The following is a 26,498-nucleotide window of genomic DNA, read 5'->3' on the forward strand; positions in this document are numbered from 1 at the left end:
GACACATGGTTCGCATTTAGCCCGTCCTCCTTGGCATAATTCACAATATTGTCGCCAACTACAAGGCTACAGAGCGAGCAGTGGCGAGCACAGGAGGGCTCCCACAAGGCCCACCACCATTAAATCATAGCATGGCCATTCGCCGTGTAGTTCTGTCTTCGGCTCGCCACCACGTTACAACATGTATTTATGTCCTGCATGAGCGGAAATGTAATGTAATAAGTGCGTCTGGGCCGTAAACAAAGGGCCTGAGTTGAGCATGCGTGGACAAAACAGTGTCAGTAGTCGTTATGGCAATCTCAGTCGCGTGTTCTGCATGGCTTTCTGTGCTGCGAAATTTACCGACCACGGGGATATCGACAAACATCCGCGTACGCGACCATGCTCATTTTATTTGCGTTTCCAAAGATGTGAAATTATAACCGGCCACCCCGTTCCCTCCCTATTGAAAAATCCGGTATCGCGGCAAACCGGATTTTACCGGAACATATCGGTTTCATACCGGTCCGGTATCACTCTCATACCGGCGAGACCCGTCCGGTTTGATGGCTATACCGGTTCATACCGGTTCGGTATCGATCCAAAACCGGACAGCCCGCTCCGGTACGGAGCTCATACCGGACAGTCCATTCCCGGTTCGAAGCTCAAACTGGACAGACCAGTCCGGTACGGAGCTCAAACCGGACAGACTAGTCCGGTACAGAGCTCAAACCGGACATACCAGCCTGTATTCAGAGCGATATGTGCCGCGGTTTTGGTGCTTGGTCTGCAGATTGACTGTTGTACGCCAGCAGATATTTTTTAGGGGAAAGGTGGGGGCAGCGCGCGCATAAGTGCGATAATCAACACATACGCGGTTTTGTTGAAAGGGCTAGGAAAAGAAAAGGGCTAAGCGTGAGCTTCGCAGTGGCAAAACATGCAGTTTGTGCATGATTTGGTGATTTGAGGGCAACCGCCATATTGGCTTCCCGTGCAGCACCCTGACAAAGTCAAGGCGGCTGTGTGCGGGCACACGGCTAGTATATATCCGCCAGCAGCCTTCGTAAGTCCTGCGCAGATTACTCTGGATTTCACAGTGCAGAACTTCACGACTGGCTGATAAACATGGCGAGCCTCCGGTGACTGCGCCAGAGGCTCCAAAAGGTTTGTTACTGTCGCGTTCATTGCAGCAGCTGTTCGCTAGCGGCAGTCTGTAGCGACGCATCGATGAAGAAAGAAAATTCTTGGTTTTCGTGCAGGAATTCTTTGCACTTCTTCGTCAAGTGATTGCCCATTGATAACGCAACTTGTCCAAGTGCCATCCCGAACGGCCCCACCCTTCACTTTATCAGGAAGGCATACTAATCACAAATCGCCCAGAACATTTCTATCGACGAACAAGATATCAACGGAGCCGGCAGCTTGCGGTGTTCCCTTAAAGGTGCACTGAAGAGGAATCTGAACTCGTCTTTTTGCCGCGGGAACTCGATCTACACGTTCTTAGCATTCTCAGAAACTGCGACTTATTGCCCTGTGTGGCCGATTTCCGTAATTAAATCGAATTAACGCACGGCTCCCGCCTCTCTTTTTGAATTCTGCCTCGTACGGTGGGCGGAGTCGACCAACGTGGGGAGTGCCTTTCAGCCAGCTCCGTGGAGGCTTTGCTTTCGCTTCATTTTGCTTTTTAGGTTTCCGTGAATAAATAGTTTCATTTGCAGATAATATAACCGCAAAATAAGCCCGCAGAAATAAAAATACGCGCGGACTATTTGCTTCTACGGACTACTACGTATTACTCCGCCGATGGCAGAGCGGCAAGCCGCCACGGGGCTGGGTGAAAGGCACTCCCCGCGTTGGTCGACTCCGCCCACCGTACGAGGCAGAATTGAAAAAAAAAAGGCGGGAGCCGGGCGTTAATTCGATTTAATTAGGGAAATCGGCCACACAGGGCAGTAAATCGAAGTTTCTAAGAATGCTCGGAACGTGCAGATCGAGTTCCCGCGACAAAAAGACGAGTTGAGATTCCTCTTCAGTGCACCTTTAAGGGCGACGCTTCGTGCTAGCTAGAAGATACAGCGCTCGAGAGAACAAAATAAAAACAAAAACCACCTGTAGAAACCTTACACGAGTAACCCGTCTTTACGCAAATTTTTTAAAGCTTTTTTTTTTCTCTCATCACCGCCTTCTCTGCTTTTCCTGGGTCCGTCACAACAAAAAAACCTGCGCATTCCTGGTCTTTCTATCGGGCTTTGTTCCTTCCCCTTGGGCTCCTCTGTGTCTGTCAACCCACGCGAACATTTTAAGCCGCCCTCCCGACCACGCTTCCCGCGACTTCCATGAAGTGGCGAGGAGGTTCCGATTCTACATGTTCACTGTCCCCGGCCGCTTCGCGGTGACTTTTTGCAAAAGTGCCCCCCCCCCCCCCCCCCGCCTTTCCTGCGTTTGTTTGGAACAGGTTTTTACTTCTCTCCTGCGGCTGGGTTGAGTGTCAAGCGATGAAGGTAGCTGGGAAAACACGCTGGCACTCGCTCGTTGGCGTTGAATTTGTGTTATACAATTTTTTGAGACTTTCTTCGTGTTGCCTTGATCAATCCATGATCAAAGATGACATCGCCTTTCATGCGTACGTCCAGTGCAAATATGGTGGAACCCTATCATCCTTGTCTCAGTGATGAATGACTTCGCTCCGAAAGACGTGAGTGGTGAACATTTGACCGGTGGAGGCCGGTGGTGAACATTTGACCGGTGGAGGCCGGTGGTGAACATTTGACCGGTGGAAGGCGGATTTTATGACGGCGACATCGTGCTGCTAGGACGTAAGTACGCATTTTAAATCACTCTGTTCTTTAAGTACTGCCTCCGTCTCGGTTATATGCTCGGCGTCAACAGAAACGTTCTAACTGTTCAGTGTCTTTTTAACTAAAACTTTGTAGACTGCACAGCGTAGAGGGACGAAATAGCGCAACATTTTCTTTCAGTTACATACCGAAATTGCTTGTCCTTCATGATAGCACGACTAAAATTAGTTTTATAGTTTGTATTATTTCTTTACAGAGGCACATGGTGTATACGTTGTGGGGACGCCTTCGTCCCCTGCGTTCGCTTTCCCGCATTGCACACCCCACTGTTGTTAGCTCCTCCGAAACGCGCTCTTCTGTTTTGGTTACTTTAACTAACAGGGGAGGGCGCTCGCGTCGTAGCGGCACCAGCGCCACGGATGGCGTTTTGCTGCGCGCGCGCGGGGGATAGCTGGCTCTCTTCTCCCCGGGACAGGATAGCGTGTGGACGTTCACGCGCAAAGCTCCGCTCTTGGCCGCGGGCGTCCTCGTGTGGAAACTTCTTCCCCTCAGCTCGTTCCGTCGGGCCTCGGAGTTTATCCCTTTGCCCTACCGTGGGCGGACGTTCGCTCGTAGCCGTGCTGGTGAGTCGGACATCCTAGATTCCTCAGTGTATTTTGTTGCTAGCTGGCGTTATTGTTGTTATAGCAATAAATGCCTTGTTTGTGTCAGCCAGTGTGTCGTTCCTTTGTTCCCGCAGAGCAAGGCCCGCCGTGGTCGGCGTGCGCTCAGTAGCGTACGCGACCACGGGGTGGGGTAAGCGCGGTTTTGAACTGTGTCAGCCGCGCTTAAGCGGGGAATACGTATTTATCCCCACCATTTTAAACCCCACATCTGGCAGCCCAACGTGGGGCCTGCTCTTGGAACATTGGACGACAGTCTGTTCGGTTCGAGGAACGCTCTTTGTCCGGACTTGACAAGTGCTAGGCCTAGAGTGAATTTTGATCGCTAGGACCTGCGGCATGCTTTCTTGAGTGCGAGGTGTATTGCGCTGCAGCATGTTTGAACTTTTCGACATGCTCAGCATGTTTTTTTTTGTGAAGTTTTCTTCCTGGAATTTCTTCAAGAACCACTTGGTCCGCATCGAGGGAGCGCGAGGCCTAGCGCCCGCGTAGTTGCCGAGCCCGAAGCGAGTGAGTACGGAAGCCGCGTGGGTGGTCCGAGTTTTCTGTATATATTTTCTCGCTGTCTCTTTTTCGACTCTGGGAGTCGCGGCTCTGGGAGCCGGGTGGCCTGGGGCCACGGGTGCCTTAACGAGCTCGCTGGTATTGCAGCTCGGCACCGGGCGTTCCGACACCGTCCGATACGGTGGGCGCCGATCACTCAGCAGCTGCTTCGTGCAGTGAGCGGGGAGGACCACCCCACAACGCTGATGTCTCCTCGCGGCTGCGCGCACGAAACCCGTTTCGGGTCTTTCTTTTGTTGGGGGTCGTCGACCTTCACAGTGGCATTGAGGCCTAAGGCTATTCATAGCCGCCTGCACCTTGTCAAAAGTGACACGACCACCGGACCGTGGTATTGAGAGGGGGGCGCACTTTGCTGTCCCACCCGTTTTTTTAACCTCGCATGAACCGAGCATTCTCGTTCAACTCAAGAAAGGGCTTTGTTCACTCGAACTTTGCGTTGCACAGCCGCCCGACACATTTTGCTAGCGAGTTGAGCATTGAGCCACCAGGCCCTTGTGTACACCGTTTCCCCTCCCGTGACCTACGTTAAAGGCATGCGGAGTGTGTTTCGTAAATTTTACAGATCTGGAGCCACTGCGGCTTGCTGTCCTATGCACATCGTCTCGCTGCCGCCTGCTGCGACGGAGCGGCCTGTATCCTGTTCGCCGCATCCATCCGGGGCAGCCGTGGCGAGACCAGACAGCAGCCACGTCTGGCTGCTGTTGCCCTGGCGACTACTGCGGAATCTTGGCCTGCAGTGGTCAACCGGCCCTCCTCTTCGCGGGCCTGCGGGCACTTAGCCCGCGGGCCATGCGAGTCGTCCCAGCGGAGACCTTCACGCCGCCTTCGGAATACCGCGGAAGACTGCGTGCACCCTGTCGGCGTGACCTCCGCTGCACGACCTGCCTCAAGTGCATGAAGACCAGGAGACTCCTCCATAGCATGTAACTTGCAGGCGCGTGGGTCTATTTAAGGTTGGGGGGATGTGGGGACGCCTTCGTCCCCTGCGTTCGCTTTCCCGCATTGCACACCCCACTGTTGTTAGCTCCTCCGAAACGCGCTCTTCTGTTTTGGTTACTTTAACTAACAGGGGAGGGCGCTCGCGTCGTAGCGACACCAGCGCCACGGATGGCGTTTTGCTGCGCGCGCGCGGGGGATAGCTGGCTCTCTTCTCCCCGGGACAGGATAGCGTGTGGACGTTCACGCGCAAAGCTCCGCTCTTGGCCGCGGGCGTCCTCGTGTGGAAACTTCTTCCCCTCAGCTCGTTCCGTCGGGCCTCGGAGTTTATCCCTTTGCCCTACCGTGGGCGGACGTTCGCTCGTAGCCGTGCTGGTGAGTCGGACATCCTAGATTCCTCAGTGTATTTTGTTGCTAGCTGGCGTTATTGTTGTTATAGCAATAAATGCCTTGTTTGTGTCAGCCAGTGTGTCGTTCCTTTGTTCCCGCAGAGCAAGGCCCGCCGTGGTCGGCGTGCGCTCAGTAGCGTACGCGACCACGGGGTGGGGTAAGCGCGGTTTTGAACTGTGTCAGCCGCGCTTAAGCGGGGAATACGTATTTATCCCCACCATTTTAAACCCCACAACGTGCGAGAGCAATCATTGATAAGCGTCCTGAGGGGGAGCGGCTCAAGACCTTGAACAAACATCACGCATCGCATCAATGCTGCGGTATGTGCCGTAAATAATGGAGGATGACCACGCAAGCATCGCAATCGTCTGAGCAACCTGTTTACACACCAACAATGTTACGACGCAGATTTGCAATACATTATTGATTCAAATATGGAAGGCGTGAGGTGCATTCACGATACTGAGCATTGCCAATGCTCAGGGCCTGGCGTCTTGAGACGCCTGGCTTGTCTGTGGCTTGTCTGGGCCCACGGGGGCCCGCAATTCAGAGCCCCGTTTGTGCTACTGGGGTATGCATTTGTTATTGCATACAGGTCCACCTCGGGAATGGAATTTTTATTCCTTCGGCAACGTGCGCAGCAGTTATGGTGGCTCCCAAAGATTCGCGTTTCTGTAAAGACGCAGCCTTTGGACGACTCCACAACTCCTGGAAAGGGGCGTTACAGGGCAAGCTTGCCATCGGAACCTGAAGTCAGAAGCCTCCACAGTGGGCAGAAAGCCAATGACCCCTGAAAAGCTACAAGCCATTGGCCGTAAGTTGCATGTCACAGTGCTCAATGCATTATGTTGTGTGTCAGTGCGCAATTAAATGATAAGCTGGGGGCATTATGTACTACCAATCATATTTTCTTTTCTGCAGGTGCTTTTGACTACTTCATTGGCCAGCACCCTGTAGAGACCCCAGCGCCGGTAGATCGTCGCAAAGAGTTAAATTATTACCTTAGTGAGCTGGTTCAAGACATGCGGAAAAAATAAACATCTTTTGGAGTTTTTGATGCCTTATAATACTCACCAAGCTACCAATACTTTGGTAAAAGGTGGGAGCAAATAACACAATGGCACATCGACTGCAATGCGAGTTGCTGATAATCGCAGATTACCAGTTTCTGAGGCTCTGTATATTTCAGCATTTGGCATGTACACTTATGGCCCCAGTTTTTGGGCAGATTTAGTCCAAGTGGGATATATTTGAAGCATTTTATTCTGCCTTTGTCCTGTGATACAGGGCCCTCCTGTATAATACGGGCCTAGCCTGTTTAATACAGGACTGTCCTGTATTCCGGTATGAATTTTAAACCGGAACCGCATACCGGGTTATTGTACAGGATTTGCGATACTGGAGTATCCTGTACAAAACAGGAGAGTCCTGTATTATACAGGACTGTCCTGTTTTATACAGGATATTCCAGTAATCCGGTATCGCAAATCATGTACAATAACCCGGTATGCGGTTCCGGTTTAAAATTCATACCGGATTTTTCAGTAGGGCTACTTTATACCATTATGAATACTACAGGATAAAAAACCAGTAAATCGAAATATAATTTTTATTAAATTTCGGAGCCCTAACTTACAGGGCTCCGAGGCCCAGTGCATTATGCGAGGTGCAGTGCATACACCGCAAAACTGCAGGCAACGATTCCGTTACAAATGCGCACACCGCCCCGCCAGCGCTTCTACTCCTTCACCGATAGTCAGCGCCACGGCCGCCGCGGCGGCGCAAGTTGGTACTTCCGCCATCACAGGCCGCGAGGCGCACTCGGCAGGCCGCTCCCAACAGAGGGAGATCGAGCGGCCGTGGAGAGGGGATGGATAATGGCGGGATGAAATATCCCTGTCAAGGATAAGAAAAAGGACTATTGAAGATAATGACAGGGCGCTGACATCAAATTTCACTCAGTCTCCTGAAGCTAAGCGTTTTACGGCCTTAGCAGTATAGTCCTTTTTCAGGCGAAAATCCGCTTTATGTCGAGCGAAACCTCTATACTCCCGACGCCTCTGCACACAAAAGATACCTCCTCCAGTGCATCCTACTCTCGGTACACATCCGGGCACCCGCCTTCAAAAGTGTTACTCTATCCTACCAGTCTACACCAACCTCCACATTCCAGATTATGTCCACGCACATCTTTCATATTTCTTCTTTCACCAAACACTTGCTCTCTCTCTCTCTCTTTCTGCACACTTCCGTTAGCCTCATTCCGGGTGCCTCTGGACCCTGAAGGTGTCTCGTCTGAAACACCCCCCTCTGGATGTGCCTCCTTCGGGTGCACCCAACTACAGCCTCCACAAACACCACTCAGCAGGAGCAACAGAGAAGGCGAATTTAAAGCAGCAATCGGAAAGCCATCAATGTAATGGACAAGTATTCAACTAATACTGCTAACGTAAATTTTTCGCATCAACTCGTATGGCTGCCTTTTAATTTTTTTATAGCGGCGTGAAACACAGATGGCTGTAAGAACTTTCAGCGGTCGAAGTAGGATATGGATTCTGCAAATTGCGTTTTGTTCTTGAACATGATGACCCGACAGAACGTGAACTGAAATCTAGGTCATGTGATCGTACGTTAATGTTTGGAGGAAGAATCTGTGTCCTTTTTATTGAAAAAAATATTTTAAGCAAAAGCAAAAATTATGTAAAACACTAGTGTTTACATTTAATTTGGATTTCACAATTGTAGACAAGTAGCTGAGCCAGTTACGGTTCTCTCAGCAAGTTACGACACTGCCTGTAAACTAGAATTACGCATCACGATGTTTCGAATATGTATATCCAATTTTTTTTCTTAAATATAGAAATCAAATAATGGACTTTCCAAAATTCATTCTCCGCCAGGCCGTGGCAGCTCATCGCTGCCACATGCTGCATTATTTTGACCATTAAATATTACGAAGTAAAGGCAGCATTGACGGGCCTTACTGCGGTATGTTCGTGCGAAACCTTGACTTGGTTTAATTCTCCGCCTTCAATCATAATTGCCAGCAAGTAAAAATGACTTCTGAGGTGCACTCGCGCGCACACACCTCTTTGGTAGGCAAAAATGTAAGTTTCGCTTGCATTGTCCAGGCTGCACCTATTCTAGATTTGGAAGTGCTTCGTTTAATCGTGCTCTCCCAAAACGCAGATAGTGTGTAAAATGCTCTTCTTGTAAGGCAGTCTTAGAGCTCTCTACCGATAGCTCCAAAGTAGGCTGGTAGCCCACACAGAGCTTGCTGCTTTATAGAATTTGGGAGACATTGTTCGCAAGACATTGCACAAATGACGGGGCACCGAGACACGTGCCGTCTACAGCTGGCATGACCTTTCTTAATCAATATTACACACTATTACACACTCCGGTCAAGTCTGAATCCCTGGGCTGCAAAGTTGGCTTTGCTATAAGGAATTCTCGCCTTGAGGAAGAAAGGGGCGACTGCAGCTACACTTTTCGAAAAAAAAACTTGAAATGAAAAATAACTATGAGAAGAACTTTGATATCTTATCTTCCAGCAGGCATGTGGTTGCAATCCCCAGCAGCTTCAAACGGGAAAAAAATCAGCAGTAGGCGGCGGTGGTCATGTAAGGAAGAGGCTCACTTCATAATATTTGCTGCACGTCTTGGGCACCGTATTTTGAGCGCTGCTTTCAGTGCATGTTTTCTGGTCTCAATCCAGGTAGAACTGCGGATTGAGGGCGCAAGCGAGGTTATCTGGAGGGGAACAGCCCTCGCAGGTGAGCACTGGACCCTTGGACAAGTGCAGATCATGGAACAGAAATACTTCCAGGTGGGATACAGTGTTTCTTAACGATAGACCCACCATGCTCAGCTTAGCTAGTTTTGTGCCCATAATCATCTAGATTTCAATGACATCTCCTGTGGCACATCCAGTACTAGGTTCAAAGCGCTTCCTAACTTCTACTTCTGCATAGTTTTTTTTTTTCAGCACAACTTCCAGTGCAGGACCAGTGCCAATACCTCTGTGATTTTTATTCCAAACACTGTGACCACCTGCTATTTGCAGAAGGCTAACGGAAATAGGGAAAATGATATGTTGCTAAAAGTGGAACTCGGTAAGGCTCGGCTACGCTCAGGTTTTTAGGTCCGGACTGTGTCAGTGGGACGTACCAATAAAGTCATTCCAAACAAGCGCTTACCGCGCTGCTTTCCTTAATATGAATATATGAATCAATGTAGAAAAAAAGATCGCTAGAAGTACGAAACAGCCCGTATTAAACCGAAATTATTTTTGTAACAAAGAGTTTTCTCGCTAAGACACTCTCTAAGGTGCAAGCTTATTGACTCGGTCTGGAAGGCAAGCTGACACCTCGTTTAAGCAGCGTTCAAAGTGTAGTCCTCTCAGTAATGGGAAAGAACAACTAACTGCGTAGAAGCGAGAGAATCATCTGTTTTTTTCTTGCTCATTAAGCTGAATACTGTATGCTTCAAAATATAGAAGCACCTCGAGCTGGCGCCGGGGCATTCGCATGTTGACATGGGGTCGCACGGTCGAATGCTGACGCACTGTAGAATTCATTTCTAGTTAGCTTGCAAGAAAGCCCTTTCTGCATCATATATCAGTCCCCGCAAAATTGGTTTTCACGAAAGGGAAGAGACAATAAAAGCCTCACATTTCGGCGTACTCCACAACCACGCCGTGAGTAAGGGGAGAATGAAGGGGTGAAAGAAAAAGTCGAGGAAGAGGCTCCATTGTGGAGAGCTCCCGATTAATTTCGACCACCAGGGGTTCTTCACTGTGGACCCACATCACACTACTCGCCAGCACCTTTTGCTTTTCGCCTTCATCAAAACACGGCCGCCGTGGCCTTGATTGCACCGGCATTCTCGACCTGATTATATTAACCCCTTAAACAGCACGCCACCGCGACTAAGGAGTTCAGTTATACAGCGCAGGTGGCCAAACTTGATCTCAATCCCTCATTAACAGCGCGAATTTTTGTGCTTCACTTTACATTCTCTTGCCTCCTTTCCCTAAGGGTACAGCTCAGCTCTCTGTATTAGAGAGTACGAACAAGGCTGCTCCTTTCCTCTTGAAATACATGTATTTGCCGCAGGCCAGCATTGTGACGTGGGCGAATGTAGACGCATCTCGCTTCACGGGCCTATCGTTGCGTGAGACGCCTACAGTAAATGCTTATCCCCGCAAACGTCCGCAGTGGAAATAACAGCAAAGAATAATCATATCGCAGGAAGAAACTGACGATATAGAAAAGGAACAATGCATGAAAAACATAAAGCTTCGCCTCTTTCGAACTGTATCTTCGATGTGTCATTCATTGCAAAAGGTCGCCATCCTACATATGCACGCGACCTCCTATCCGGAAGTCTATTCATGTGTATGAACATTTCTTTTGGCGCGAGTGATGTTCATTGTTCACCTGCTGCTTGATAAGCAATTTCATGTAATATTAGAGCAATAATTATGGAGGCCCTCGTCAGGACCACAAAGTAAATTTTTATGTTATTTCTTTTATTTAGCAAATTCTACAGGCTGTAAGTGGGCTCTAGCAGGAGGGGCGAAAAGAATACACTATTATAGATAAGAATTCCCGACATTGGTTCCCGACACACACGCACACACACGTGTGTGCGTGTGCGTGCGTGTGTGTGTGTGTGTGTGTGTGTGTGTGTGTGTGTGTGTGTGTGTGTGTGTGTGTGTGTGTGTGTGTGTGTGTGTGTGTGTGTGTGTGTGTGTGTGTGTGTGTGTGTGTGTGTGTGCGCGTGCGTGCGTGCGTGCGTGCGTGCTTGCGTGCGTGCGTGCGTGCGTGCGTGCGTGCGTGCGTGCGTGCGTGTGTGTGTGTGTGTGTGTGTGTGTGTGTGTGTGTGTGTGTGTGTGTGTATATATACATGCTTCGTGGGAAGAGGGTAATTATTTCTGTTCATCATTCGGTAGCATAGGCCCATCTTGCTGGAACTTATATTCATTTTTCCGTTCGGCGACGGACGCGGTAATCCGGGAAGTCAAGAACCTCTATAAAAAGAGAAACGAAGACTGAAAAGCGTTCCAATGCTCTGTGGAATCGACTGGCCACTGAACGGCGGTGTTCGGTTTCAAATTCATATGTAGTTATCCCATCGAGATGGATCCCGCAGAGGGTTTGCTGAAGGAGGGAACATGGACTCCACATTCATTCCAAGGGGCAGTATAGTGTACCTTGCGAAGAGTGCAGATACGTCTTTCAATTCGCACCGAGGTGCATAATACCCATTCAGCGCCCACTCCCACTAAGAGCAGGAGTCTGGCTTGAACTGAATAAAACGGAATTCAGCCGACAGAGTTCAAGGCGCCTAGCATACTCTGGTCACTCTTCTACAATGTACAACTGTTCCTTAGTTTTTCGACACACCCTCCATTCAAGGACATCATAGAAGTTATTCCGCTTATACTTAAAAGGAATAACCGAAAGTTGGCATGCATATTTGCAGTGCATATTACATCCTTGCTTTCTCCAGCTGACTACTTTCTGGGCCTGTCGCGGCATTGAGAATTCATTGTTTATATAAATGGCACCATCATCACATATTTCTGGATCAGTCATTTTTTTTCTTAAAACACACTATTTAGGGCCAGGCTGCCGTTTTTGAAAGATTCTTCCTGTGTAGCACAACTGTGACTTGTGTTTCTTCATACCACTCTATTCCGTTTCTTCTGAAACTCTCTCCTCTGATACATCAATAAAATTACAGGTCGTTTTCCGAGCAACTTTTCTGGACAGCCGAGCGCCTGCTACCAACTTGGACGACATCACTCTTGTGGACGGCCCCTGCGCTCACCCGGCAGAGTGTGGTTTCACCGATGGCATATGTGGTTTCATCAATGACTTCAATGGAGACTTTCGCTGGCTGGTGGGCACGGGCCGGTACGAAAGCCAGGATCTTCAACCCAGCGTTCCTGCACCTCGCGGTATGCACAGAGCGTCACTGCTTTAACGGGCCGCGGTAATAACACCTGTGGCTTATAACGACACTTTCAAATGTGCTTGTTACGTCTTGCGTGCCGGCTTTCCTAAGAATGACTCAAGCACTCGCTTTGTGTTCCGAACATCCTGCTGCGAGCGGAAGTGCTGTACACCACGTGACGTGCCGAAAAACACCCGCTAAGCTGCTGACATAATTGTGCCGCGCGGGCCAAAGAAGCCCAGAAACGATACCCTGTTTTCGCTGCTGCGGCAAGGCTTGCTCTTTCGCGAAGCAAATGACCTTTACAAGAGCGCGGCGCATCAAGAAGCCGTTTTGAAGCGACAAGCTTCACCACCCGCACTACGACCGCGCTTCGCGTGAGCCATCGGAGCCAAGATTTGCCACAGCTGCGCATGCGCGAAACCGAGTGACGTCACACGCGGCACAAATAAAAAAAATAAATAAAAGACAAACAGTGCGCCAGGAAACTCTCATATTTCGGTGGACACCCGAACCCCGCCGTAAGGGAAGGAAAATTAAAAGAAAATTGGTTTTAAGGAAAGGAAACGACGCCTGTCTCTCTCATATCTCGGTGGATAGACGAACCGTGCCTTAAGGGCCGTAAAGAAAATTAAATGAAATGAAAATTGCTTTTAAGGAAAGGAAATGCCTGTCTCTCATATCTTGATGTACACCCGAAAGGAATGGACACCACAATACATGTATCTAAAGCAATCTTCTAAGACAGCACCGTATTCACTACAGGCGCGACTCCTTCTCCGCCTCCGTACAGGAAGTGTGTGGATGGCCGAACGCCTCAACCGTTATCGTGGTGCTCCCAGTGCATTGTGCGCCAACTGCGACAGCCATGACGTCAAACCAAGCACAACTGCAGCTTTTCGCTTGTATATCCAGGCTTAACCAGAGCTAAGCAACTGCCTAAATTTTTTTTTTTTTTTTGCTTCCTACGAGGTCATCTGGTTTACAGCAGTTTTACTCGCCTCAGGGAGCAGTGCTTGCGAAGACTCCCTGTGCAATAATTATGAAACAATGTTTCGTACGCTTTCAATTATATATAATCTGCAGTTTCCCTGCCTATTATAATGGTCTCTGCAGTTTTTTGCTTATATTCGAATGAAAAAAAAAAGATGGGACTTTTTAGTTTTTCATGTCGTACGCTTTACTGCTATTCTACTTGAGCGTCAGTTTTACCCAAAGAAAATAACGCACTTTTGTCAAAATATTATGCGCCTATTGCTCTTGGAACAAATTTATTGACAAATTTCTTCTAGAGAGGCTCGAAGGCCTAAGTTATATGTTTGTTATAAAAAAGGCACCGAGTAAAACAGCTGCGTCTAGAAACTGTTAATACATCAATACATCGTTACAAAGTCCTTTCGGTTCTTTTACTGCTCACAACGACGTGACATGCAGTGCAACCAGCAGGAAAAGGCCCTTTGGTCTATGTTTCTTTATTCGTGCAGCAGCTACTGCAATTTATAGTTGGCGCTGTGTTGATCTTTTCCTCCCACCAAAGAGTCCTATTGGAGACTAGCTCTGTCATTCCATGCGGTGCACCCTCATAGTTTAAAATTTATTTTTCATAATTTTTGAAATGTCATTCGCGTCATCGTCCAGATCAAACACCTATCCACAGCTGGCATTACAGCGCGCCTATGGAAGCATACCCTTCTAAATAATTCCTAGTGTACTATTTTTTATGAAATCTGTGAAAGCACTTAGCCCGGTGGACATAAAAAACGTGCGATATCGCGTCTATTCGCGTCTCTGTCGTGTTGCACGCATTTTCGAAGCGTATTAAGCTACATTTGATCTGTGTAATACCTTGAAAAGCACCAAGTCCACGAGCGGAAAGGCAGCCATAAACTGTACTGATACAATTGTCACTCCGGGAGCTCATGATAAAGATCATATCCACTCTGTTTGGGGCGATTAGCATTATGAATTCACGGCGCCCAAACCGTGCAGACTGGGATTCGTCTGACCTATTGCGTTTTTTCCACTGGTCGCCAGTCCAATCTACGTCTTCCTTTCAGCGATTTAAATTGGTAGCCGCATTCGCCTTACTGATTGGCGCCGGCTTTTGGACTGGCCTCTGAATATTTTAGTCGAGCAATTCTCTGACGACATCTTTCAGTGCATTGACGCCACTGAAGAATCGTATAGCAGGAATAAATGCTTAGATATAACGGTGGGAAAAATTCGAGAGCTCTTCTTTTCGCTTGCGGGAGCAATGTCATTATCGAGAACTTGGCTCGGCGAAGATCGCATAATCACCTGTCCCCTGACTATGTCTCTATCAAACCACAGAAACCGTGGATTGTGCAACAGCGACGTAGATGAAAACTTCGCTTTATTTTCTTCAAGTTATCACCACGGACGGTTGCCATTCAAACAGCCTTCCTTAAGTGGCTTGCCACTCGAGCGCTCACCATTGCCTTTAAAGATACGCAATAATACATTTAATACCAAAATTTTTGGCTAGTAAGTGAAGGACAGTTAGAATAAATCAGAACAAGCCAGAAATTAAGGCGATTGGAAGTGTCGATAAAAGAATGACCGTTAAAAATTGCTTCAAAACTAATAGTTACTACCCAAAACACACCTGGCGGAAAACAACATAATTAAATTAAATATTAACGAGAGGAGGAAATTGTTCCCATATGCTTCCATGCTTCCCTCCTGTTTTGTCAGGCAGTGTGCATAACGCTGCTCATGTCAAACTTTTTAAGAGACATGCTCTGCATCTATATTAGCTGTTTGCGGAGAGTAAAACGTCCTCCGCTCGTCTCTTCGACTTGGCTGATAGAGGGAATACAGGTGTATGCTCTGTTCTCGACTCTTGTTTCTTGAAACTAATTCTTTTGCCTGATGAAAGTGCACGGTTACAGTGCTCATACTAACAATTACCGAAATAAGTATTGTATGCCTGACATTTCTTTAGCAAAATAATACGAATTTTTTCAGTGTTTCACCATTGTAAGGTTTTGTCACCACCCATTTTGTGTGCAGAATTTCAAGCTCTTGCACAACAATTTCATTTGTTTTCCGAACGCAAAGAAAGACAATCTGTGCGGTCCTCAAGTATTGTTTTTGCATTTAACAGACAAATACAATAGAGTTGTTCTTTTCGATCCAAATAAATCGTTTATATTTTGCCCTGCCATCTCAGCAGTGAAGATTCTCTGAAGTGAACACGTTTGTTTGATGACCTATTCGGAGCAGCTGATGGCATAACTTTATATCGTGCATATAACGGCACGACCCGTGTGTATTATCACTCTGTAAAAATTTGAATGTAGTAAACTTCTGGATAGCATGCTGTTGTACCTGCCGTTGTATAAAGAGGAAAGAATCAGGGTGCTGACAGGAGACATGTTATGAACAGGACCATCTTTTCGTGCACTAAACTCTTAGTAGAGGCTCCCGAGGAAAGTCAACTGGTCTGAGCTACACTGCTGCTTTGATGTGAGCTTCTGCATAGGGTTGCTTAAGCCATCAGATATCAATAAAACATCCCAAATAAATGATTCTTCTCAAAACGCAAGGTGAAATCACACATTTACTGCGTTACTCGTGATGTGAATGCAAGAAAAGCGACAGATGCCAACTTGCGTATTTTACATTTGCAGGCGCTTCCCCTTCCTTTGCCTACCTTGACCTGACCACAGGCATAAAGAAAAAAGGCTTCACTTCTGGATCTAGTGCTGCACAAACCGTGGGTTTGCTGAGCCCCCCTTTTCATGTTGTCGATATTCGATCAGAGGCAGTCGTCGAATACTACAGGAACGGTCCAGGTGAGTCTCCATACATTTAATTTAGTTAGTATTTTTTGTGTTTCACTGAAGTGTGCAGAGTTGCTTAGCACTGTAAACTTAGTATTATCTAAAGTAGATTATGGGACAAAACATAAGGGTTTTGAAATAACAACTATAAAAATGAATCGATTAATTCCTACGCGAAATTAAGGCGTGTTCTCTCTGACTCGACGTTTACGCTGAATATTCAAGACCTAGCATAACCAAGCCATTTAAAACTCTAGGACTCACTTCTGCAGCAAAGATGTCATGGGAGCGGAATATGAAATGCATAGTGCAGAGAATTGTGTCAGCATTTGTTATTCTCCACAGACAACAACAATTCCTATGCAGGAACAATATTCTAACTCTCATATATCTCTTACTTCAATTATTCCATAACCATCCTCAACACAACCAAGGTGATCAACACTGATAAAGTGGTCAGGTTACATAAACCTAACTGAAGTGAATTACATATACTGCAGAACAGTCAATCGTCGAGGCGCTATACAAAGAGCTTTGTTATTACGACTGGCAGACATATATATTTGCGATCTATTTCCGACAGTCGTGGGAGAAAGAAGGCAGAGCAGCAATATTCGTAAATTGGCGGTAAAGTTTCTTCCAGTTACTACAAAAAAAAACGAATACTGCAAAGTTGTTTTCGGTAGAGCACAGCGTTGTTTCCTCCTGAACTCCTGTTTATTCGGTGATATTGCAATCTGACACACACAAAAACAGCTCTCTCTCTCTCTCCCTCCCTATATATATATATATATGATAAAGTCATCAGAAATTGAAAAACATAAAACGATTTAATTCAGGGCCAGCCGAAACGTCGGAAATTAAATCCTCTGATGTTTTTAATTTCTGAAGATTTTACCTTATATTGATCAATCAGCTGCCAAGTTGTCACATATGATATATATTACATATATTAAGGGAGGTCACGAACATTTTTCATGAATTGAACGTTTGACCGTATGCATTTAGATTTACTTTTTTGATATTCCTGCTCTTAGTTGTAACTTTCCCTTATTGTTCTTTTCACATGCAGCTCTTAGGAGTGAATAATATACTTCCCTTTATATTTATTACATTCTGCTTCGTCTAGATAATTCTAGTTTTGCTGTAATGCGGGAAAGCTATCTACTGTTTCACCAGGAAACCATGGGTATGTGAATTTCGGACTATTTAAGATGTGAATCCAGCTACAGAGCATCCGGTTTGTTGTCTGTATTAGCTTTTCATATTTTGCCTCGATAATGTTTGTTAATTTGTGTTCTTGCTCTCTTGCACATGTTTGCTTGAAGTGCACTTTGTTGCTTCATGCAGAGGACGAGGGCCTTGGAAGCTGCAGTTGCAGCGTTTATCCCGTATTTCATTATGATGGAGTGAAAATTAAACTTACATATCTGTATTTTTTATCCTTTGACACTCCGCAGATATTGAGGTTGCTCGCTTCTCCTTCTCCTGCAAGACCGACGAAAAAAAGAGGGGTGAAGCTGAAATCTCCACTGAGCTCTCAGAGGCACCCGAGTGGACTTCAGTGACCTTGACACTAAAGCAGGGCACGAACTGCCAGCTTGCACTTCAGGTCACGCGAAGCCGCGGAACAAACGGAACGATGGCCATCGCCTCGATCCGAGTCAAGGGAACGCAGGAAGGTATGGCGAAAATCTTGCGCAAAACAATTTTAAATGAGTACTGCCTAAAAGAATGCTGTTCTGAATGGGCGCACAGGTACTACTCAGTCGCATAGACGGTTGGACGATCATGGTCCTCATTCTGCGCTTTGACAATCAAATTCGAAGTGGCGAATAAAAATACCTTTTATAAAACCTTTTACAAACTAATGGGAGTCATAACACGTGCACGCACCAGATTACTGTATGAATGTGGAGCAGCATATTTTGTAGGCTTTGTTCGTCATTTCATTCCGGCCGCGGAGTGCATCGCTTAACGGACACAGTTTGCTCCATACCTTACTCTTTCGGTGAAAAAGAGATGGTAATCTCTAATACATGCTGCAGTGCACATTCATTTACAGGAGCTTCGATTTCTCCGCAAACAAAGTAGTTGAGTCTAGCCTCATTTTCTGTGCTTTTCATGCGAATGTAAACATAACTGTCAGAACACCGAGGTTGCCTTGCCCGTGTAAGTTGACTTTGAAGAATTGCACACAAGACAACGGCGAAAGCAAGTAATATACAAAAGCGATCCCACTTAGGGCTCCTCACATTCGGAAATCAGCACTGTAAGCAGTTGCAAATTACTGGGAATTCGAACGCAATGATTAAAACTAAGAATTCAATGCATTCGAGCGCATTCGCCTAGTGAAAGCATTGAAAATCAGATGACCGCTTTCTAACTTTTTATAGTCTTTTTCTTCAGTCCTACAGAAAACACCTTCCCATCTGGATATTTTAGTTGTTTGTTTTGCAAACCATTTCATTTTTCATGAAGTCCCACAGAAAACCTTGAAAAATAGAGTTTTAATATCACCTTGACAGCGTGAGGAACATCATATTTACTCAAGGTTCTATATACTCTCTCACAGTCAAAAAATTTTAGCCACGATTACGATACTCCCCTAATGCGAAAATAGAGCGCAGCTGTGTGGCCGTTTTAATTCTGCAGAATATTCCGGTAAATAATTTCAGAGATACGCATCTGTATGTATATACAATTACAAAGGAAACAGATTGAACAGCGTTAGCAGACAGACCGGGAGAGAAGAACATGGACACAAGCACTGACTCGCAACCAAATGATTTACTGCGACAAGGAAGGCAGCAATATCAAGGAAACATGGCAAGCAAAACGCAAAGTATCAAACTTGTCGAGAAAAAGGCCACAATCGGGATTATCAAAAGGTATCACTGACAAAAATAGGCAAGCTCTTGAGGAATAAGAGCTAAGGATGGCTGGCTAACACATGTGTCACCGTAGTTAGGCATGTTCTGCGCCTAGCAGGTGAAACGTGAGGTCATATCCTTATATTTGGCGATGATCGTCGTCTTCTTAAGAAATTTTTCGCAGTCTTTGTAGTCCGAACGATGTATGATCATGTTGTTCTTGCGTGATTAGTTTTCTGTTTCCTTCGCATGGTTTCGTACATGGTCATTAATACAGCGGCCTGTCTCGCCGATGTAAATTCGGTCACATCACAAAGGGGTCTTGTGAGCAACACCACAGCAGCAGTCAACGAATTTTTTGTAGGGCTTTTTTGCACAGTCCTCCTTCCTCTTTTCTTCGTTTTCTTGGTTTCTGGATTTCTCGGCCGTAGTCGAACAGAATGCCCGCCGCTCTCTACCTAGCTAAGTTTGAAGCTGACAACGAACTTTCCAGATATGGTGCACAAATTTACCACAACAGTTTCCAACAAACAAGAATTCGTTCCTCCGGTTCCGATCATTAGATAAGTCTTGTCGCGTCTTGCATCACAAAGGTATACAGCCGAGTGCCAGCAGCTTTGAGGAAGGAACAAACACCCATTAGAAAAATTTGCGCCATTACACACCCCCGGCCCCTCTAAAAGAAACATAGACCCAGTAATTTACAAGCAAAAGGAATGTGGGCAACAACAAAATCTGAGAGTGCAAAAACAATCACTGAAAATGAAAACACGGAATCCAACATATACAACTTTTGGTCATGCACGGCGCCGCTGAGAAGCTGTCACTGCGTCGGAGGCCACTTCGCAGCCAAGCTCTATAAGTTGATGAATGATTTTGCACGGGCAGAAGTAGCGACGCAGAAGTTTTTCACTCAGACCGTGGTGGAGAATGGGTGTGCACAGCCGTACACGGTCACCCATCTTGAATTCTGCGTGGCGTCGGCGTAGGTTGTGGCGTTGGGCGTCAATGCACTGTTGGTCTTTAATGCGGTGCCAGGCCGGGCGTCCAGCTTCCTCAGTGCGCTGTAGAAGGCGGTAGCGTCGAGTTTATCTTCTTCAATAATGTTGGACAACGTGACGTCGAGCGTGGTCATCGTTTACCTACCATGGACGAACCAAAAAGGCGTCATGTGGGCAGTCTCTTGCACTACGGTGTTGTAGGCGAAGTCGACGTAGGGAAGGTCGATATACCAAGACATGTGTTTGGCGCCTACATACAAGGCAACTATGTATGCTATGATCTTGTTCAAGCGCTCCATAAGACCGTGATGAGCACTTCCAGGGCGCAGTATCACGGAAGTGTGAATTCCGCGCAAACTTTGGCGACTTTTCTGCTGTTCGTTGCAGCAGGACTTATGCCTCAGCGTAGCGGGTCAGGTAGTAGGCTGCTACAATGATACACTTGTTTCCAGATGCTGAGGTTCGAAGAGGACCCAGAAGGTCCATGCCGATCTCTTGGAAGGGCCTTGACGGGGGTTCAGTAGAGTTCACGAATCAACCGCATCGGGTGACAGGAGTATTTCGTCGCTGCCAATCTTGGCAGATTTTCACGGAACATTTTACATGGCATATAGACGGGGCCAGTAATAATTGTCTTCAATGCGGTGGGGGGACATAGAAAACTCGAGATTCCCAACTGACGCTCGTCGTGTTAAGCAGGTAGAACTTCTTCTCGTACACTTACAGGTACAACAAGGAGGTGAGCGCTGCTGTTCGGTGCGAAGTTATTCTTCAAGAGCACATGATTCTTTACGCAGAACGAAGACAGTCCCCGCTTGAATGCAGCTGGATTCACGAAACCTTCGATTAGGTTAACGGTCCAGCACCATGAAGTAGGCCTGCGTGTTGTAATTTCAGAATGGCAGTTACAGTTGATTCAATACGTCTGTTATCCTATGATTATCGGGTCTACTATTTTTGCCGTTTGTTTGCACTTCTTGGGCTACAGTGGAAGCTCAGGTTTTTGCATTTGTATATCGTTTAGACTACGTCAAGAAAACTACTTTTGTCGACAATGTCTGCTGATTTGCCCATTGGACGCTATTTTCTTTCACTCACTGCCGTCGCGCAAACTGGACGAAAAATCGGTTGAGCGCAGAACTCTGCCATCCTACATGACAGCTCTAATTGTTTCTGAACAATTTAAGCTTGTTATATTGCAGTTAGTGTGCAAACTCACAACCTATTTAAAATTCCTCGAATTCAGCAAAATTGTTTGTGTACAGAATTCAGTAGATGTTATCAGTAACAGTCTTGAACACAAATCAGTGATATAGTGACGGTCATTGTAAGCTTGTACTTTCTCTGCCGAATTCATTGAAAATGGTTTTAAGAGAAACACGTGTTCAGAATTTTACTTCTTGCATTCCCACTTCCTTTTCTCAAAAGTCGAGTCATTGGCTCAACGCAAGGTGATATTTTCTACTAGTAGCATAAAGTGTACGATTAGGCTGCAATGGTATTGAAAGATATCAGGGAAAGTATATATGAACAAATAACCGATATACTACAGCTATGATATTTCTGGGTATTCAATAATCTCTTGAATAAAGATCTGCATCGACGTTCTTGTAATATTTCGGCAGTGGCTGTCGCATTTTCAAGCGCACCATAATGATTTGTTTTTGTTACAGGGGCAGTGGCGATCATCCCAAGAAGCTCAACTTCAGAAAGCACGCCTGCCATGGACAGTGCCACCGCACCTGTTTCCACCACTCTAGCCATTACTAAGGATGCTGCAATGCGGAAACAATCTCTTCAGTGCGGCCCTCGATTGTTCAGTTGCGAAGCGAACGGCACTTGTATCCCTTCTGCGCTTATCTGCGACGGTGTTCCAGACTGTCCAGATGGGCGGGACGAAATGTGTGGTATGCAAGCGCCGGTACTACCAAAACTACATAAAGCAGAGGAGCTGGAGTGCGCGAATATTTGCATGAGCAGATTTCTTAGAACTCCCACAACTTCGCACTTTGATTACGTAGGTCACTGCGATTTCGGCACGCTGTTCTAGGCGCTACATGTCATAGGACACTAATATTGCGCGATAGAGCTGGCTTTAATAGTGGAGTTTAGGCGAAACGTAACTTTTTTTTCGTAGGCTTTCATTGGTAACCAGCTTACATTCCTTGTAGTGATGGTAACGCATGGCGTTAGAGCAAGTAATAATCAGAATGCGAAGTCAAAGTGGATGATTAGTTCGTTTACACATGCCAAGACAACACTGTGGGATACGAAAAAATGGAGACAATTTGGATAAGTACCAAGTAGTTTGGAAACCTTTGCCTGCTCAGCGCTTTTCAATCGCACTAAAGCAGGCTACGTAGATGTTTCTGACGATTCTATTGTAATAAATGTGCGGCAGGCAGGTCCTCAATGAAAACGAGAGACACGTGTGTTGAATCCGCAAATCAACGTACGAAGTCGACGCAATTAAGAATTAGCACGCGCGGTGTAACTTCTACGACGATGAACCTGTATGCCTTCACGAAATAAGAGGTATCGCAGTCCTTAGAATGCAGTGTGAATATCGGGTACCAGCGCCAAGGCGATCATAATGCTGGCTCTACCGAGGCGAATTTTGGGAACGAAATGTCCATTGTAGACTGACAAGAATGGCCCATAAAGAGTAGTTATGGGTCAGTCTTGTAGGTTCTTACTACACTTCTTTTCATTTTGGCCTCATTCATATTCTTACTCTGGTGTGCTTCTACCCTGGTGCGTGATCAAGCTGGAGGCGTTTTGCGTATTCTAATTGCTCCTCGCATCATTATCATTTTATTGCTGTAAAACAGTTTTTGTTGAAATCTAGCGTTTCCCGGAAATAATATAACCCCAATGGCCGCTGCATACCGCCCCATGTACTGTCACGTTGACGCTCTAAAGAGGAGTCAGGTTAAACAAAGGCTTGATCTTCAAAATACTAGACTGCAAACATGGCTCCCAAGCACAAAACAAACTCTTCGGCAGTGGCCTCAGATCGATCGCCGATCACCTGCCGTAACTTTCAGCGTGGCCGTTGCGCTCCGATGCGCTGAATTCATCAGTGACAACATACGTTGGACGAAGGGCAGCCTTAACAAGTGGAATATTCTAAGACGCCTTTGAAACTGCGCTCGGGTTTATTACGGCTCTCTAATGCTTTCACCACATCTAGCATAGATAAATTATATGGCCGCATGCCCCGACACGATAGACAATTATGGAACAAAGTGGCAGCCAAATTTTAGACGTAATTTAACATTTAATGCAGCTGTGTCCAGAAACAAAGAGTGGAAATCTAGCAGTTTATTTGTCATTATAGCAGATATCCAACACTCTTGTTAGGTTATTTTAATTGTTGAAGTGGAAGTTTCATATTTTCGGTTAGCTCCGAGAAAAGATACCTAGTTGGCTACTATTCACATACTTTATGCAAGCGATTTCCTCTCGTCGCAGATAGCACGACCAAGTGCAAAGAAGAAGAGATGATATGTGCAAGCAACAGAGCCACCGGTTGCTTTCCACGTTCCATACTTTGTGATGGCAAAGATGACTGTCCTGGAGGCTCGGATGAGTCATTATGTGGAGGTTAGTATAACCTCAAAACGAATCAATTAGTCAAAAATTTTGTGCGCAATTTCTTTCAATTTATTAACCACCAGAAAAAAATCATTTCTTCTAGCATAGAACTTAATTTTAAGAGCAAGTATTTTCCACACAGTGGAATAATCTACCACCAAAGACGATGCGGTCTTTCAGTTCCATTTAGAAGAATGTTTCTTGTTACATTTTTTTTTAAATGAAATGACAAAATTCCTTTTTAATACCTCTTTTTTTTTAAACCACAGTTTTAACCAGCTCTTCCTGCTCAATCTGTTCTCGTACAAATCGGGGCAGGTGGAGGCAGCTAAAGTTCAGCGAACAGAATTGCGCTCGCGCGTGGCTCTGTGCAGAATGTAACGAAGCGGTGGATTCTGTTCTTCGTGTTTTCGTTCTTTTTTCCATGTGATCAAGCAAGTAAAGGCTCTCATGGGTAAAACATCCTCTTTGCGCGAGTTAAAGCTCGTTCCTGTACCCGCACTCCCTCAACTTTATTGTTCAGCTGCCTCGTGCTGAAAAGCCGAATATTCCCGCAGGGCACACGACATTTTTTAGTTGATGTGCGCCCATCTGTGAGCTTACGAGCTCGAAGTTTGGCGCTGCAAAGTCAATGGTAGGTTGCTCAAGTCATCACCCTATGCCAAAGTTGCAAGCAGTTGCGCAAGCAGAGGCTCCTGACTCGTTAGTAGCCCCAGGCAGGTTGAGTCGCTTGATGGGCTGACGCCAGTAGCTGGCACTTCCTCCCTGCTGCAACAGATCAAAGACTGTTTGTGAAGAAGTGGCGCGTAAGCTGTCTATTCTGCGGAGCCCTAACGAGCGAGCTCCATATTTGGCTCCGGCTCTTCGACATGCCATCCAAGAGCAGGCTGCCGAGGCTCTTCCACGGAGCACCTCCACCAAATGTAAGGCGGGGTTTATTTAAAGGAGCTGGGAGGACGGGAACAGCGGAAAAAACAGTCCGATGGCAACCAGGTCGGGCACAGCCAATCATAGCGACAGCAATACGGCTGAATCGCAGGGACATCTTCTTCTTTCTCGTGAGTCACCTGCTTTGTCTGTGTCATGGGTAAAACATCCTCTATGCGTGAGTTAAAGCTCGTTCCTGTACCCGCACTCCCTCAACTTTATTGTTCAGCTGCCTCGTGCTGAAAAGCCGAATATTCCCGCAAGGCAAGGCACACGACAGGGCCATCTTCTTTACAAAGAAGATGGCCCTGCGCCTCAGCCGTATTGCCATCGCCACGAATGCCTGTCCATGACCTGGCTGCCCTCGGAATGTTTTCGCCGCTGTTCCCATCCTCCATGTTCTTTTCAATAAAACCCACCTTACAGCTTTTATACATGCTTTGCGTCTGCCTCTAGTAAGCCATGAATTTTATCATCGACTTTGTGTTGCCCAACTTTGACCTGATGAAAAGAATCGTGTGAGTCATGGAAATATTCTTTATGTTTGGCAGGAAGTAGCTGTGCAAGTGGGTTGAGGGAGCGCCGGCACAGCAAAGAGCTAAATTTGAATAACGTATAGAGCAATTTTTGCCCACGAAAAGCTTTACTTAACTGATCGCATGGAAAAAATAACCAAAAATAGCTGGTTTTTATGAAAACTCGCTTAAACCTGGTTAGAAGTGCAAAAGCGCTGGCTTAACGTGGATTAACTTGTTTCAACTAGGGGTTCAGAATCCGAATCAGTTTATTTAAACAAACAAACAGTACATACACTTATTTGCTAAATACAGGAGGAGGTCCCAAAGCTAAAGGCTGCACAGGGGACCTCCTTTTTAGCTGGCAATTTGAAGGTCACCGTCGTTTTTGGCATGGAAAATTATGGTGGACATCAGATTTCGTCCAAATCGGTCATGGTAAATTTTCGCCAGTAGCCCGGCCCAGTTTGAATGTCACCACTGTTTTGGGCACGTTCAATTATAGCCGCAAAATCTATTTTGGTCGAAATCTGCCTAGGTCAAATTTCGCGGCTGCCCCGAACCTAATCGTATTCGGCACGGTCAATTTGTGGGTGGCCGGGCTCAAATTTGTAGATAATTATGCGTTATGTTTATTGTAACTTGACGCGGCGTCGCTATTCCTAGGCAAAAGCAAAAGAAAGAACGAAAACAAGGACGAAAGTCTGACAAGAACTATAATCGGTGTTGGTGAGCGTATGAGTGCTTTTCGCACTAACACACAGAGCGGAAGCCATGACTACCTTACATGCTGCACAGAGCCACGCGCAGTCAAGCACTGTGGTCGACTCTCGATTTGCGGTGCGCACAGAAAAACTAAAGGTAACTTCACCGCAAAGCTAGCGCGGTTCGGCGAGTTCGGCGGAACTGCCGCGCTATAGCAGACGACGCGGCGAGGCCCCACCTACTGGTGTAACTGCGCCTGCACGAAAGTTCCCCAGACGCCCGAAAGAGGCGCTCCGCTGAGCGCTGGCCGCAGTGAGCGGTATTCATGTTGGAAGTGGACAACCCTGTACAAAAATGCACTAACGAAAAGTGTGCCTGGACTTCTTTTAAAATGTTGTCCTTGCAGTTAGCTGGGTGAACGCATATTTCCGTTTTTCTATTTAATATGCGGATTTTGTTATAAAAAGCTAGTGCGATAGTTGCGAGGTTTGTACAACGCGCGTGGTCCTGTACATGTCGCAATCACCAGCCACGATCTTTTTCGGACATCCGTTCGATACTTACGCTCTTGCTATTCTGCATTCTTGCCTACAGTGAAAGATGTGCAACCCCATTAGAAGCAAATAAACTACTGCCTAAGGAAAGCGCAGCATTTCAGCAATGAGCTATGCAGTGAAAAATGATTCTTTCTGTAAGTGCCTTTAGACGAAATGGGTGCTTCATGCTGGGAGTTAGGCAAACTTGGCTTTGCAATATGCTGAATAGCGCCTGTCCGATTTATG

General features: G+C 46.5%; 1 long non-coding RNA gene across 1 annotated transcript; it reads left to right on the top strand.

The window, feature by feature from the left end:
* Nucleotides 1-5,573: 5,573 nt before the first annotated feature.
* On the top strand, nucleotides 5,574-6,383 carry LOC149370543 (uncharacterized). The gene is made up of 2 exons (XR_016291444.1): nucleotides 5,574-6,143; nucleotides 6,251-6,383. It is a non-coding gene; the product is annotated as an uncharacterized LOC149370543 (long non-coding RNA).
* The last annotated feature ends 20,115 nt before the right edge of the window (nucleotides 6,384-26,498 follow it).

Source organism: Amblyomma mixtum, chromosome 1 (assembly GCF_055824585.1).
Source record: "Amblyomma mixtum isolate Tamu chromosome 1, ASM5582458v1, whole genome shotgun sequence".
Classification (NCBI taxonomy): domain Eukaryota; kingdom Metazoa; phylum Arthropoda; class Arachnida; order Ixodida; family Ixodidae; genus Amblyomma; species Amblyomma mixtum.